Genomic DNA, 16,796 nt, shown 5'->3' with positions numbered 1-16,796 from the left:
CATTGCTAATAATTTCCATGGGATTTCAGGCATGCAAAGTACCAGTTACATCCTCCCTGGAAGAATGTGTGGAGGTAGGACAAGGGAGAAAACATCACGCTCTAGAGGTTTATGCATAAAGGATCTGCACGCTCACTTTTTTAATGTGAGAAATTCAAACAAGAAAAACATTTTCTCTCAAAGTTTGCTGAGATCAGAAATCAACAAGTCTGCAAGGGGGAATGCCCTCCCCTGCCACGGAACAGCTCAAAGTGTACACCCCTGTCCTCCACTGCTTGCAAGGAGTTAAAACTGGGAAACTATTTCAGCCAACTTTGGCCCAGAGCCACCCAAAGCTATTGCTAATGTGATGCAAAGTCATAAACTTGTCCCTCTAACGGGCAAGGGCTTGCTTCGCGTTTCTGGAGACCTCATTTTGTTGTAAAATACACCCCAACTTAGTGAACGTGTAAATCTGTGTAGCCCATGACGAAAGCTTGTGTTCTTCACAATGCAGAAGTGGATGGTGTTCAGATTCAAACATCCTTATCAGTATTTACTCTTAGCAAACTAGTTTGTTTATTTTTCCTTTATGTTGCAGATATTTGTGCCACTTCCCAGCGATTTATGTAATCCTGACCCAAACCGACGTTGACAGAGATCTGCAACATACCCATTTGATTTTTTCAAGTAACTGCTCTAGGCCTAGGAAGTCTTTCAAATGGGTTAATCTAAAGATATGGAAAAATTCTGGTTTACTCAGCGGTTTAAAATACAAACATGAAAAAACAGAGTCAGAAGGACTGGAAAAGCTACTCAACTGGTTCTCCCGATGCCTCCTCAGTACAGGTTGTTAATTAGGATACTGAACAACTGCCTTGCTACTGTATTCGTGCAAGATCCTTGATGACCAGCTCTGCTTCCAGTTTCCATCAGTACTATCATGGCTAATAAATCATTAACAGTGTAATAGCCAATCACTGCATTACATTTCTGTTGTGTTGCTACCATATACAGAACAATTTATTAAAAGCGAAGTTGGCTCTTCTTTTAACCTCTGTGTCTACCACTAAACATTAAAAAGGTGCAGTTATCATTTCAGCCACCACCAGAAACTGCAAGGAAGACCACATATGTAGTGAGCATAAGAGACAGAAGTGACAGAAATTGATAAAAACTTCATCACATGGCTGACACCCCATATATCAAAGCCCTAAATCTCATTCTCTGCTTGCCTCCAATTTCCATCAAAGCCTGCCAGCTGCACATTTATTGAGAAGTTTGTGATCTGACAGCCACTGTATTACCAACGTTAATGATGCATCAGTCTCTAGAATTACTGGGGAAACAGTCCAATTGATTTTATTATTATACAGAGTCCCTCACATTTCATTTCAGGCAGCTTCCTACCACAAATTTTAGCAATAACTAAAAATGCTACACAGCTGATGCACAAAACACTACGGCGCAAGATGGTTACCACAGCTTCATGCCACTCCATTCTCCCTCCAGGAGAGCTCCAAATCACTCAGACACCCCTGTGTAACCCATGAGTTATTGGTCCATAACTAAAAGGGCTTACGTATTATGGTGTGATAAACTGCACCACTAATACTCACTAATTTGGCCAAGAAAGCTACAGACAGACATTTCACAAAAAAACAAGCAGTTTCCCAAAATCTCGGAAATCCCTGCTATTGACACTAGATAAGATTTAGCAGGGTGGGAGACACAGACAAGGATGGGAGGGCAACACAAAAACTTAAAAATATATCGCCATATAGGCTGAAATTGTTTCCAAGGTACCATAAAGACTACACAAGTTCTTTACAGCAAATAGCCCACAGTAGTCCGTCCTTTTCATCCCAGAAGACTCTCTTCACTTAAAAATCACATTAATAACTATCATATCTACTAAAAAAGATGCAATACAATAAACCAAACTTGTAGGGGCTTTTTTTGAATCATAATATTTTAAACGCATACCTAACTTGAAATTTCCAGTGTCAGTTGGGAAAGGATCTCCATGAAATATCCAGTATCTATTCCCAGAAGTCTCCAGAGTCTTCCTTTTTCCTTTTTCCGTTGTTTTTTTTTTTTTTTTTCTCTTTCAGCAAGCCTGGCCAAAAATACCTAAGAGAGCACTGTTGCTGTCACTTCTTAGGTTTGGAAAAGAACAAATAAATTCTGTCACAGTTTCAATAAAAGTAATTTTAAAGCTCCATATCTCCCCAAAAAAGCAAGAGAGAAATACAGTTTTCCTTCTCTATTTTTAATCTCTTAACTTCATTTTTTCCAAAGGTCATAAACAAAATATTTTCAAGCACTTGTATTAACAGTGATTTACTCACTTATTTTGATAGACAAGGTCTGCAACATAGTGACAAGAGGAATACATCAAATGGAACAAACAAGAACTGCTGCTGAAGTAGAATGAGATCCTTTCCCGTTTAGCTTTTTTTTTCTCTTGACAACAGCAATTTAGCGATTTTGAGTTTTGTAAGAAATAAATTTGAGTTATTAGAAGAGATAGATTTTCAAACCGATCAATACGAATGCTTTAGAAAACCTGCTACAGAAGTACTGTATCTGCTTGTACAGAAACTCCTCCCCAACTCCACAGCAAGATCTCAAATTACAAGCACTACAGAAAAAAAAACCCAAAGATAATCACTAGCGAATGCACCAAGAGTAACAAGCTGCTTCCAGATGTGCACTGCAGCCCAAAGCTTACACAAGAGTAAGCAGTAGGAAATGCCGCTCCATTTTTCTTTCTTGTTTGCTTGCAGCCCGCTATTTTAGAAGCATGCAACATATTCACCTTTAAGGAACATATATGAAGTTGGCTTAACCTGCATCCTACTCCCAGGCTCTGCTCCCCAAGCAAAGAGTAAACACACCTGGGTAGAAGAATTACCTGTATTAATTATGGTATCATCTAAAATGGATCCCAGTCTTAACTGTGCTCCAATTCACAAGTTTAGAGGTAGAGCCGTGCTCCTGACTGCCCACCCGATGCATGCCAGAGGGACAGTTCAGCTGCTATTAATCCCTTACAGAACACAGTCTGCAAATGCAAAGGGCTCACTTCAGTCAGTACAGCAAACAGTTCAGCAGCTCCCGAACAGGAGCAGAAATGTCGGAGGAAGGGGCAGAGCAGACCGGCCCTTCTGAGCAGGAAACTGAACAGACAAGCCCAGAGCGGGAGGTGTAGTGTGGGTTGGGTTTTGTTGTCGCTGTTGTTGGGTTTTTTAGTTTTTAAAACTATCTAGTTATCCACTTAAACACATATAAAGCTTTCACCCATACTGTATCTGGTAGCAAATGCAACAGGTACTTTGTTAGCATTCCTTTCTGGGATACCCAAAAAACAAGCAAACCAGGCAGGAAAACACAACTGGTTTGAGGAAGCAGAATTTTCCAAGTATCTTCCTGATGCATAAATTTAAATATCCAGACAGTTTAGAGGACAGTCCCAAACAAACCTTTTTTGCTTTACTGGCACAGCTTACATTTACAACACACACACATAAACAAACCCTAAACATCACAATCATTACTTTGCAATACATGTAATAGACTGAATGTAGGCAACTAACAGGGAATTCATTAACTTGGGAACAAACAGTTCCTATAATTAGTTACCAGAAAATATTCAACATGCATTTACAAGTTTATTCTTGAATCACTAAGTACAACTTTAGGCACCAAGGCTGAATTACCTGGGGGGGGGGGGGGAGGGAGTGGAACAAAAACCCCAAAGTATTCAAACTACCATCAGTTACTCCATTATTCCCTAAATCAAGAACCAAGTGACACTTACGCTGTTTATTTGTGCATACAGCCAGTCCTGTTTGTTTGAAAGCTGTTTTCCAACATACAAATTGATGACTTCTGTAGGTAAAACACTAGCATGAGCAAGCTGATAAAAATCACGTTAAACTAGGACTTTTATCTCTCTTATACAGCTGGTGTAGATGCAGGCAGTCATACCACTATTAATGTTTCAGATTATTAAAAAGACTGCTTAAGTGGAAAGTACTTAATATTCATGAAGTCTCTTTAGCATCTGATTAGGTTCTTCCCCTTCCTCTGCCTTATGCTTCATTTATTACATTTTTACCTGGGCCAAAAACGCAACTATGAAACAAACCACTTTTATTTTGCATTTAGCAGACACTGATCATTGTTAAATAGAAAGGGATTTCTATCATTTCAGAAGCTGGAAAGGAACGTTTATTCAGCAGAGAAACATACCCAGCTTTCAACTTAAACCAACAAACCCTTTTAACGTACACTGACTTATGGTAAAAGCAAGTTACACTAACGTAATCTGGTCCGATAAGCCATTATTACATATTATTATATTAATGATTAGGCTCCTGGGAACAGGCAGGAAGTACATACTAATGGAAGATGGGCCCTGGGAGACTGCACTGACCAACGGCAGCCTTAGACCCTGCGTCCTCAAAGCAAGGGTTCATGACTACCGCATGCAGATTACGTGATGCCAAATAAATCATACCTTGTGCCAAATAAATCCCCGGGGGGGATGACGACAGGAAAAACCCATGCCTAACAATGAAGGTCATGATCTGACCAGCATGCAACAGCGTGGTGAATTTTATTATCATAGTTCATGCAGCTTTCTGAGAGCTTCCTAAGTGCATAAATGTCCTCAAAGTATTAACTTTATTTCCTAAAAATCCTGTTTCATCGAAACTGTTCCTTAAACTTCACCTCCGGTAGGCCCCTGGATGAAAATGGACTCGTTTGTGAGAACCACCAACCTGAGCCGCGTCCTCCATCACGTGAGCTTAAAGCTTTCATAGTATCACAGAATGGTTTGGGCTGGAAAGGACCTTTGTGCTGTTCCACTTCATGAGGTGAACGCAGGGCCGTTCGCAACTAAGGGCCTGAGGCATCCCGAGCCCCCAACACCCCACAAACACTGTCTGCCCAGTTCACCACAGCTGGCTGTGCACACAAAGGAGGCCTTGGCCAGGACAGTGCCAAAACCCTTCTGCGGCAGGAGGGTGAGTGTGGCCCCAGCAGCCCGTGCCTCAGGGGAGCACAGCTCACCTCCTCGGTTTTGATGGTCACAGGCCTAATTCTGACCTCCACATATGGCACCTGATCCTTCCACGCGGCTTTTTGAATGACCTCCGCTGCTCTTGCTCTTGCTCCGGAGGCGCCGCAGGGAGCCTCACGCCCTTGCATATGGCTTGGAGGGGTGTGGGGTGCCCTGGGGCACCAGCAGCCATGGCACAGCCCCTGCCACCCCCAAGAGATGGCTCGTCTTCATCACCCCTCCACTAAAAAATAAACAAACCTTAAGCTCTAAAAATTAAAGGTCTTAATTTTAAGAGTTAAAAAAAAAAAAAGAGGTGAAGTTGCTTTAAGTTCAGTGGTAATAAATAAGTATAATAATAAGGCCTAAGCATAGAGGCAAAGTTAACCACAACCCTGGGACTTGATCCAAGTCTCCCATGACAATAGGAAAACATTAGAACTATAACATTCAAAATATTATTTAACTTCTAAAGTCTTAGCACAGTTCAAAGTCTCCTTTGTGGAACAGCGCTTTTGAAAATGTCTGTTGCCTTCCAGAGACCATTTCCTCCTCATCAGGCGCAGCATTATTTAAATAGTGAGGAATACCAGCAAGAATAGGAATTGCTTGGCTGAGCCAGGAAGGGAGAAAGTCCTTAAAATGACTGCAGAATTCTTAAATGCTGGTAAAAGGCCTAATCCTATATAATGATTTACAAAGTGACAAGGAAAATAGATTTACTGTGACAGTTTGAAAGCAGACCAACATAAATAAAATTAGTGCTCACGTGGTCGCAGCCTCCCCACCGCCCCTTCGGCAGCACTGACAACGGGAGCCCTCCATCGACCTGCCTGGTAATTTTTACCCACCTCCCCAGGCCTCCCTCACAGCCAACACCTAGCTAAAAATGACCAAGCAACTTAAAAAGCAAATTACTCGCTCCAAAGTTAGAAGTTCTTTCCAAGGCACCAGCCTATTGATTACCACTGCAGCAATTCACACATAGTACCTCTTTGTACGGTAACCCCGGATTAAGAAAAAAAAGCTCAACTAATTATCCCTCTCTCCTCCCACAAAAAGAACAAAACCTTAGACCCAAGAGTTCTGAGCTTCAGTTTTATTCATTAAGTTCCCGACTGCAACACCGCAGCTGCAGTACACAGAGGCAAAGCACGCTGCCAAGTATTTGCAGACCAAGCACGCTAAACGTTTCTTTGGCCAGTAAGCGTGATGTGGGTCAGGAAGGCCTGGTACTACTTATCTATAGCTTTTTTGATATATAGAAGATTCACAGCCACATTTAACCATTTCTTTGCTGCAGGGCAGCTGAAGCAGTGGCAGGGCTGCCAGCCCACATCCCCTCCACCATCAGGCCCTGCTTTGCTGTGCACAGTGTGGTTACACGGCTGCGGAGGGGTGAGCTTTCCTCCACTAAGGCAAAGCCATTCAGCTTCCAGCTGCACAGCCAAAAGCACCCGAGCGTGCTGGCGAGGGACCAGCTGCTCTTCCCTGCCTCCACAGCTCCAGGCAGCTGCACCGCCGCTCTGCGCGGACCCACCCGAAATCAGCCCACACCATGCCCTCCAGCCTCTCCCCTCCCAGCTTCCGCACAGTGTGAACTGAGGGGGACCCCCTCCAAAAAAACTGAAGGCAGCCTCCTCCTTTTCCTGGATGCGAAGTCCCTTTATACAGTTTCACTTGCTGCCTCCTCACAGCCAGTGTCCAGCATCTCTTTCTGTAACATGAAATTACTGAATAAACATGACAAATGCCCCCTCCCCATGAGAGCCATGCCAAAGACTGTAAGCAGGTCATTAACTGCCAAGGTCATCTTGTTTGTGAAAAAGAAAGGAAAACATTACCATTAAGACTCTGATACGGTAAAAAGCAATGACAGCAACAAGGAAACATAAGCTTAATGTTTCCTTTAACCCTTGCTTTTTTAAAAACACATTTGAAGTCATCTGATTCAACCATATGACTTTGCAAACTACCATTCATTGAGGTGGTTTGGGGTAGATTCAGCCCAATTTCACGCTTGCACCACACACATACCCCAACATTTTGTGCAGGATCTGTTGTTAAACCTCATATCTAATAGAAAGCAATGAATTAATCTGGCATTTTGAAACTTGTCATCAGGAGATCAGGAGAGCCACCCACCCCTTCCTGCCCATCAGCTTTTAAGGCACACTACTGCATCTTTGAATGACCATACAGGACCAGCCTATGTGCAGCAGCAACACCCCTGCCTATCCCTAGCAGACTCCCCAGCCCTTCCTTTCCTTCAGGGAGCATATAAATTTTTCTCCATCTGAGTCTTAACTACTGTTTGTCCGCAGACTTGTAAAATACACTAAGAAATGCCTAATGAGACACGGCCTAATGATCTGGCATCCAAATGTTCTCTCCCATCCATTTCCCCAGCGGGCCGTTGCCTGAGCAGCACACGCGCTGAGGCTGTAATTTGTTTGCCAGCTCTCCAAGGAAGGAAGGAAGGAAAGTGGGCGGGTGGGTGAAAGTTGGAGTCGGCGCAACATCAGCACATGGCTGGCTTGCACGTGTTTTCAGTTGCTCATAGTAAGAAAACATACATATACAAACATACACACACACACAATACCCTGAAAGCCCAAATGAAGACAGGCAGGTTGCTAAGATAACAATGCTTCCTTCACACCAAGATCTAATCAAATAAGTAAAACCCACAGCTCTCAAGACAAAGACTGATCAGTGCTGAGCTGCTGAGACCCTACAAAAATGCATTCCTTCTGAATTCTAGGTAGCCCAACCTGTACATGACCTGTACTTCCAGGAACCTCACAAATTATTTATCTTACAGTAGCACTGGAAAACAGCTTCTGCAGAACAAGTGGGGAAGTCCAGCCAAGAGACGGAAGGTTGCATAATTAACCCCATTTTATTACTGGGACACACAGGCACTCAAGAGTCCAAGCAATCTGTTCAAAGTTACTTGAGAAGTCTGGAGGGGAAGAATTAGCTGAATCAGACAACCACAGCCCCGAGTTCAGTGACCCAAAGCCAAGCCTCCTGCCCTCTAACTGAACACTTAACTCTTGCTGGAGAGAGTCCGAACATGTAGACAAAAGACTCCTGCAGGTCGGTAAGCCAGCTGTTACCTTGCCTGCTGGTGCTGGGAGGAGTTACCCATGCGGTTGATTTTGCATTCTCTGAATGCATCTCCTTGCAGCACAAGGGCCTTGCAGCATTTAAACGAAGTATTTTTGAAAGTACTTTAAATATTTTAAAAACCTGAAATAGGTTCCAGACTGAAAATATTTACACACATTCTTAACTTTATGTGCAAGGAGTCCAACTAAGTTTAAAAAACCATTTTTATGTCTAACTTTAACTATGTACATAAATATTTACAGGATTGTGACTTTGATTTTCCTCCCTTGTGCTCAGTACATCACCTGGTTCTTGAGTGGCTGGGGTCAACGAAGCGAGCTGCTTTCTCAGTTTCATGTGTTACCCCTATCCTGCATTGCCTGGCTTGTAAACGGAGGAGCAGCAGTGTAGAAATCCAAAACCTAAAACCCAAAGCTGCTTTTAAGTGGATAGTGTTCTGCAAAAACAGTGTCAAAGAAATACACTGAAACTTGAATAACTGTACATATTTTCAAATCTTGTGCAGATTAAATTAAGCAGGATACTAAATGTATGCTGTAAACCCATTTTACTCTCTTCCTACAAAAACTTACATAGGAGTTACTTACATGAGAGTTAGCAATGAGGCACCTCATGTGCCTCAGTAGCTATTTCCCTGGCATGCACACAGATAAACCCCAGACCTCTACAAGCAGGAGGGGTTAAGGGAGTTTCAGGATTCAAAACAACAAAAAAACAAAAAAAACCAAGCAAAAACAAATAAATAAAAAAAACCCCTACCACACTAAACCAAAAACCCCAGAAAAAAAAGAACCAAACAAAAACAAAACACCTAAAACGTTTTAGTACTCTAATCTAAGTTTTATTCACAATTCTTAAAACTTGGAAAGATACAAAGTAAGTTTTGGGAGTGTGAGCAGCAGCATTCCCTTCCTGGATCCCTCAAGTAAGGAACAGCACTTCATTCTCAGGAAGCAGAGCTGAGCATGTTCTTCACCCCACCAACTCATAAAATACAGGGAGGGGGAACAGCTCAAACCAAAACAAAAAAAAAAAACCCAGGAAAACAAATTGCTCTTTCAACACTGGGAAGTTGAGCTGCACACAAGGCTCAGCCAGTTTAAACATACTTTCTAGCCTCTTCCTTCTTCAGCATCAGTCATAAGAAACATTTAAAGTAAGTTAAAGATGGTCATACGAACGTTACTTCAGAGGTTCATGCATTTGATAGCACTTGCGCTTAGCTACTTTAACTATTTCCTCCCATAGAGCAGCTATCTGCTGGTTTCCTCTGTTTGTATAGAGCCTTCGATAGTGAAAAAAAATCAAATTCTTTAAAGTGTATGCATTCTGGCTTTAAAACCACAACCACTGAGTGATTCACCAACAGTCAAAATCCCCCCAACAGTTTTCTCTTTGAAAAGAAAATTCAATATTTATTTTGTGCTTTAGTGTAATTAATGCCCTCTACAACTTTTTATTAATTTGTAATTCACTGAAGTCTCACCATTAATTTCCAAAATCCGTGCAGTTCTTGCAGCTACTGGAATACAGCACCCCATCAGATTCTAGCTCAAATTTGCCTAACGTGACATTAATGGATGCAAACAATCTCTTGCCGTGGATAAGGCTAGAGAAGGAAAATCAAATGTCTGTGTACAAACCAATTTCAATAATATGCTATGAGAGTTTAATATATTAATGAAAAGGATTTAAAACAATACAATTTCACTAAATTCAATCAGTGCTGCTCAACAGATACAGCTACAAAATATCACAATGAATATGGAAGAGGTTTACGCTGTATTACTCTTACTATCTTGACACACAGAAAGATTTCAGTATGGTGATTTGTTCAGAATGTAATTAAAAGTACCAATCACAAAAGGAAAAAGCAAAACCTCTGCAAATGAACCTGTGCCCTTGATTTTTAGGAATGGACTATAAATCTGAAAAACTCAAATAATTTGGACATGTCTGGGTGTCTCATTTTATTTATTTGAAAACATCAAGTTTTCAGAAATAGAATGAATTAATGGAATAGGGGCCTGTTTCAGGCATTTTCAAAAATCAGTTGCTTTGTAAAAATAACCATTTTCCAAGAATTTGGTTTTTATAAAAACAGAATTTTGACAGAAAATTAAGTCAAGACATGAGGATATTCACAATTTATGTTTTCAATCTGAAGTAATTTTATTTTTTGCTGAGGCCTGAGAATAACTTATTTTTCAAATTTTTAAAAAAAGTAATTGGATCTATTCAAAGCTATTTTACAATAAAGGTTAGCAGTACAGAACATCTGCATACAAAGTTATCAGCTGCATTCCAATTTGAATGTGATTTTCTGCATCAAAATCTTTATGCTGTGTTGCACCCCAAACAGCAATCTACTCAAAGTCTGTTCACAACATAGGGACAAAGCTTAGACCCAGGTCACCTGTACACGTAGTACTTGTTAACTACAGCTATTATGAGTGTTTCAGAATACTTCATTGAAATTGCTTAAAGTGACCACAAACACTGGCCAGTTTTAGTTTCTCGGTTTATTTGGGATTTATTTTCTCCAAAAGCTGAAGATGACTGTTTCACACATTTCTGTCCAACAGGTCTGTGGCAGCTCATTAGCATAAGGCACAAAGAGAATGAACATCCCTTAATAACTAACATGTGCCAAATAATCAGGAAGAACATTTAATTCCATAGGACCATAAGGCACCCCACAGATGTAACTCATCTACACCCACAAGCCAGCAGAATGACTTATTCTACAGCCCCCGAGGTGATATGGCCACTTGCAGGCTGATCTGTCAGCTGAAGCCCCCACACTCAGAGCAACAGAACAACACTAAAAACAGAGAGCAAAGAAACACAGCACGCCATGGTCCTCAAGGAACGTAAGAAAAAATACTTTAAAATCACAACTGGCATTTCAAGAGCACAGTGCAATGATACAGGTTATTCATATCATTATGGTGCCCAGCAGCTCCAGCCACCAAGCAGGGCTCCCATCGCAGCAGGCACTGCTCGATGTGCAAAGGCACCACTCCAGCACAGCTTCTTCTGCAGAGCCTCAGCCCCCAAATGAGGCTCTAAAGCTGCAAAAACTGAGCAGGGAGCGGGAGAGGCAGGGAGCCAGGGGCTACTGCCAGCTCGCCTTGGCGGAGGCCACGGCTCCCGGAAAGGAGCCGCCTGCGCTGGATGGCCTGCCCCGCACCGGCACCATGAGGAGGTGGCCCACCAGCCGCTGGCTCCATGCAGGAAAAGTGGGAAGAGCATATGCTAGTAGGAATACTTCAGCGCTGCAAACAGGAGCCTGGCTCCCCTTCTAGGTTTTAGCCTTTGTGACAATACACTGCTGCTTTTTCCACCACAGATAGGTGTGCTAGCCACACCAACCATAGGTGAGGATGGGCTTCAAGTTTAGTGCTAGCTCTTGCCGGACTATACGGTACAAAGTTCCCACGACCTGATGACCTGATTTGACACAAAAGGAAATAATCCATTTCAGCCAAAACACAGTTTGTCCAAAAAAAAAAAAAAAAAAAAAAAAGAAAGTGAAGAAGTGTCCTGTAATATCCTCCACACAAGGGCTTCCACTCTGTGGAAACCAGAGGCACCATCTGCAAACATTTCTAAGAGCCGCACAATGAGGAGGAACTTTGTCTGAAATGGAGGAACTAACAACCAGCAGGATGTGCCACAGCAGGTGTCCACAGCAGGTTCTCCAGTGATCCCAGACTACCAATCCCAACCCCAGGAGAGCACCAGGCAGCACCAAAACTAGGATGCTCCCACAGAGCCTGGCCAGGTACACTTCCCCAGTGCCCTCAACCACAGACCAACAATATAGTTGGAGACTGAGTGCTTCCAGCATCACTCCACTTCTCCAGGCTGCTTTGATGGAACTGGCAGAGGCCTCCAGCCTCCCAGGCTCCTATACTTGATGAAGAGTTTAGGCAGGAACCAGCTATGGGCATGGTCCTGCAGAGCTCATCTCTCTTTGGTTCTTGTTTTCAGGACTCCTGACCAGCTCCAGTGGCTGTATTAACAGATGACAAGTAGTGCCTGATGTAGGGAAGTTTACATGCAATTTATGTTTTAATTGAGAGAGAATCTACTTGCCCCCAGCAACAGATGCTCTGGTACTAATAGGAAAACAAGTTTATGCAAATCAAAATATTGTGGTTTTAATCACCTGATCCAATCTATTTATAAGCTGGGTTTATTATTTTCTGCTAATTGTGAGGCTGTGGATCCATCTGACTTTTCTAGGCAGGAGTGCCAGTTAAAGTACGCTTTCCCACCTCCACGCCTGCCATGCAGCTCGGCTTCCCAGTCCTCTGCTGCTGCCCGCGTGGTGCTTGCATGGCGATTTGTGTGGCCATGCAGGGAAGCAGACTGGGGAACTGATCCAAGGGGCTGGGGGAGAGAAGGAAGAAACTATACAGAAACACAAAATGATTTTTTGTTTTCATGTTCATCAGTTCACCAGTCTGATTCATCGTGCACCTGGACAAACATTGATGCTAATACAGCATAAGGGTGGGAATAACAGGCAGCAGGGAACAGAGAGGCTTAAGCAGTCCTGACAGTGCAAAACCACAGGCTGAGGATGAAAACAGGGATCATCCATCTTTCTCACAGACTAACATGTTTATACTGGGCATCGTGGTACACCTCCCACAGTATTAATGGTATTGTTTATTCCTAGCCAGGAGAAGTGAATGAGGAAAATCATAAAAGATGCTGCCCCATACTCAAGCCACTTACCCTAACATAGCAATGGCCCCTTTCTCCCATGTCTCCTTTTCCTGCTTTCCTGCTGCCCATCAACCCCATGTCAGTGGCATGGCCAGCACCACCTCCAAGACATAGCTTCTCACCATCTTCCAAAGGAAGAGACGAGTGGCACAGATGGGACCCAGCGCACCTATACACCTTCCCTCTGCAGCTCTTGTCTGCAGATCAGGACCGTAGCCATGCCAGGGACAATACAGTAAAAGCCCTGTGCTGCTAGCAGCAAAGCTTGAGCAGTTGCACATACAGCCAATGAATGGTACTCTTCAGCAACTTCAGCATTAAATCAAGTGAAGCTGGAAAGAGCTATTCGGTCCAACAGGACAAAACATGCACATGAACGTGTGTTTGAACACACTATGTTAGATAAATATCATAAAAACACAGAAAAATAACTTCTCTCAGACACTTGTCAACCTCAGAAGAATATTCTATAGAAGAATGAAAGAAAGAACAAAAAAAAAGAAAAACTATTCCTGGAAACAGGCCGGTATGCTGTTCTGAGGTGTATGCAACTGCTCGCTCTTGTCTGGGGGAACTGCAAGGTGGCTGGAGACCTTGGTGAAGGCATCACAGCCTGAAACCCTGCTGAGCTGAGCCCAAGGGGAGGTCCTGGCCCTCCCCCCAGCCTGGCTGGGCTGTTCCCAAGGGTGCCTTTCATTGATACTGAGATCAGGCAGTCATGCAGACAGTGGTATCAACTGTAACCAAACTGGGTGAAAATGAACCCTAAAAAGAAAACAAACAAACAAACAAACAACAAAAATCACCACACAAAAGAACACCAAAAGCATTCCCAAAAAACCCCAAAGCCTTTTCTCAGTGACCTGATCCTGCTACCCACTGGAGGTGGGGCTGTCTGTAAATTGGTACCCACAATCATTCCATATTTAAATGATTCTGTCTGAAAAACCATTTTTAGGAATGTTTCATTTGTATGATTTAAGTAAACAATTTAAAGTACCAGAGGAAGACAACCACAGTCTAACCATAAGCCCAGTACAGCAAAACTGAAAGCATCACTCCTACTCCTTGTAGATACTCAAGTACAGCTTTTATAGTGGAGACAGGACACCACTGCCAGGCACACTTCACTGCCATCACATCTACTGCTGCAGAAGTGGTGGCAGTGCTTGTTATAGCTCTAGGTGTATACAGGACCGCTGCATTTTGAACCTGTGTGCTCCTCAAGGCAGAGAGCCAGGTGGAGCCTTGCACCTCTGCTAGCCCCCCAGCTCCCCACGGCTGGAGCTGCCTGCCCTCACCTCAATCACAACAAGCTCACCTGTGTTCCCAACTTTTCTCCCATCACGGAAAAACTGAAAGCATATGAAATTCAAACAGGTAGTATTCCAAGGTTGCATGTTAAAGCTAGGAATGTCTGCCAACTGCAGCACTTTTCTGGAGCATGCCATTGGTCTCTCACACACTTGCCTACAGAAAGTGGCAGTAACTTCTGGTTGTCAAAACTTCTAAGCCTTTAATTTATCAAAATTAAAGACAATTAGCCAAAACCCAAGAGATTAAGGTTGAATTACATATAAAAAAGGACTTCATTTTAAAACATACTCTGTCATCTTATGCCTTTAGCAATTATTACAATATAGGATATGTGTTTGACACTTATTTTTTAGTGTTCAAAAAATATTTCAGTTGCAAGCTCTCTGCCATCTGTCTCCTATCATTATTTCATTAAAATAGCTTTCATTTCTCGAACAGTAGAAGAGTTAAGATTATTTTCTGGGTGACTAGATTATTATCTCCTTTACTTAAACAGCATCGTTCCAGCTTTTTTTCTTTCTTCAAGAGGCATATGCATTTACCCACAACTCCCCTTGACAAGGGCTAACAAAGCAAGCTAGCTTAAAACCAGAAAAATACATCCCCTTCTCTCTACCTACCAAGAACACTCATCCAAATTCTCTGAGGAAACTAAATAAAATAACTTGTCAGCTGCAAAAAGCATGGGAGTTTTCCTCCCAGAAAGAGAAAACTCACACTTGAATACACCTTGGATGAAAACCAAGGTCCAATGTGTGGCTTATACCATGCAAAACACTTACTATTCCCAGTCAAAATACTAGACCTCAAGGACTTACACCACCGTGACTACCTGTGCAGGGTCGAAGTTGCTCACATACAAGGAAGAGGTGGTTTCTGAGCAGTTATCAGGAGCAATCACAATAATTCTTACCTGGAAAATGCTGTTTGCAGCTGCTCACCGATTTGTCAGCACACACGCTGCTCTCGCCTCATGATTTATGATGCTCTCTCCAGCACTGAGACTTCTATTACTGTCCTCATTTATTGCCTGCAGCTGTCATTCTCACCAACAATTCTACAGTTGTTTGTAGGTGAGGTATCAAAGGTATTTAGTGTGCACCTAGAGATGTAATTTTAATCAAACCTACTCACAGGCAGCATTTAAATGTTAGAACAACGGCACAGAGTGCAGCAATTAATGTGGACTTGACCAACCAAAATGATGACAGCCAGAAACGTTTACTCATAAATGCCTCAAAAGGACGGATGTCCAACAGGCCTGCGAACACCTGCTGATTTGTAAATGAAGATAAAAATAGTACCCATAGATCACAAAGCCTTCCGACAGGTATTTGAATGCACAATAAATGTATAAACACAAATTCAGCAATTCCACTTTCCATGGCCAAAATGTCGACAAGGCGCTAAATTCAGCTACACCTTTCTCACCACGTATTTTCCCCAGAAAGCAATTTTCCCCTTAGTCTCGACAGGTTTTCCAGCATCTCCTAAAAATCTGCTGAATCTGCCCATTTTAGAATACTGGCAGTGGAGGGGGAAGCAGATTTTCACATCCAACAATTCCACTTTTAAAATATCTCAGTGTGTTTTCTAGACATTTAAAATTTGCAAATCAAAATGTTCTTCCTTAACTTTCTGGGGAGACACAAATACTCCATGACTTGAAAAACAGGCGAACAGTGTTACTAAGCATGACTATCAACTGCACCACCCTGCTTTGAAAGAGGGTGGCAAACAGCCTCCAGGTGCAAACTGGACATACCACCTCCAACCGTGGCATGAATGTGCAACAGAGAGTACAAAAGGAGACCTGGACCTAAGCCTAATACTACTTTCACGTGTACTCTAAGGCTCCCACTCCTTAAGTCAACTGATTATAACAGCATCACTATTTAATGAGTTTCTAGTGCTTGTGATCCAGGATGAAGCTTGAAAATATGAACTCTCAACAAGCCCCAAAAAGGCAGATTTTGCAAAAGAATGCAAGTTTATTGTTATTTAAACTTATTCAATAGGTCTGGCTTCTGGTGGTTGAATATTTTAACGCTGGCAATCCTAAATTAGTCTAATCGGTACTCTAAGCACTGAAATCCACTTTCTGTATTCTAAATTCTTCTCTTCAACACCATCCACAGCTTGAAAATGGAACTCAAGGCAAAAACAATTGTGAATTTACAAACAAAAGGTAGCCTGACCGCCAATGCTGTCATAGTCAAGCTTTATCTGCAGGTGGACAGATAGTGTCAAAATATGAACTACAAATTAAACACATAACTCTCTCAAGCGGAAAAATGATGATGCATTTTACTCTATCTTGATAAAAAACCTATGGTGTTGGGAAGTTGTTAATACTTGCAATGCATACAGGTATTGATTAATCCTATTATCTCTCCATGTTCCAGTCCCTTCAGCCAAGGTGATGAGGTCACATTGAGAGAAGCACACAGAAGTGAGCAGTCACTAATCGTGAGCCCATATTAAACCATTAGCTGGTGTGCAACAGCCTGCTTTCAGGTTAAGAAATAAAATCTGCTTTTAAATAGAACACTAA

At 42.3% G+C, this 16,796-nt stretch overlaps 1 protein-coding gene across 9 annotated transcripts in view; it reads right to left on the bottom strand.

Moving 5' to 3' along the window:
• ZMIZ1 (zinc finger MIZ-type containing 1) overlaps window positions 1-16,796 on the bottom strand; it is a 349,016-nt gene that overhangs the window by 320,096 nt on the left and 12,124 nt on the right. Inside the window, exon 1 of one of the 9 annotated variants that reach the window (XM_030487159.1) lies at window positions 1,966-2,114. The exons of the other annotated variants lie outside the window; for them this stretch is intronic. The gene's annotated coding sequence lies outside the window, so the exon portion shown is untranslated. Of the gene's footprint in view, window positions 1-1,965; window positions 2,115-16,796 lie in introns of those variants that run through there. 9 annotated transcript variants of the gene reach the window in all.

This window comes from Strigops habroptila, chromosome 5, assembly GCF_004027225.2.
Source record: "Strigops habroptila isolate Jane chromosome 5, bStrHab1.2.pri, whole genome shotgun sequence".
Taxonomy (NCBI): Eukaryota; Metazoa; Chordata; class Aves; order Psittaciformes; family Psittacidae; genus Strigops; species Strigops habroptila.
Note: the sequence above shows the minus strand (reverse complement) of the source record. Positions and strands in the feature narration are given on the sequence as shown.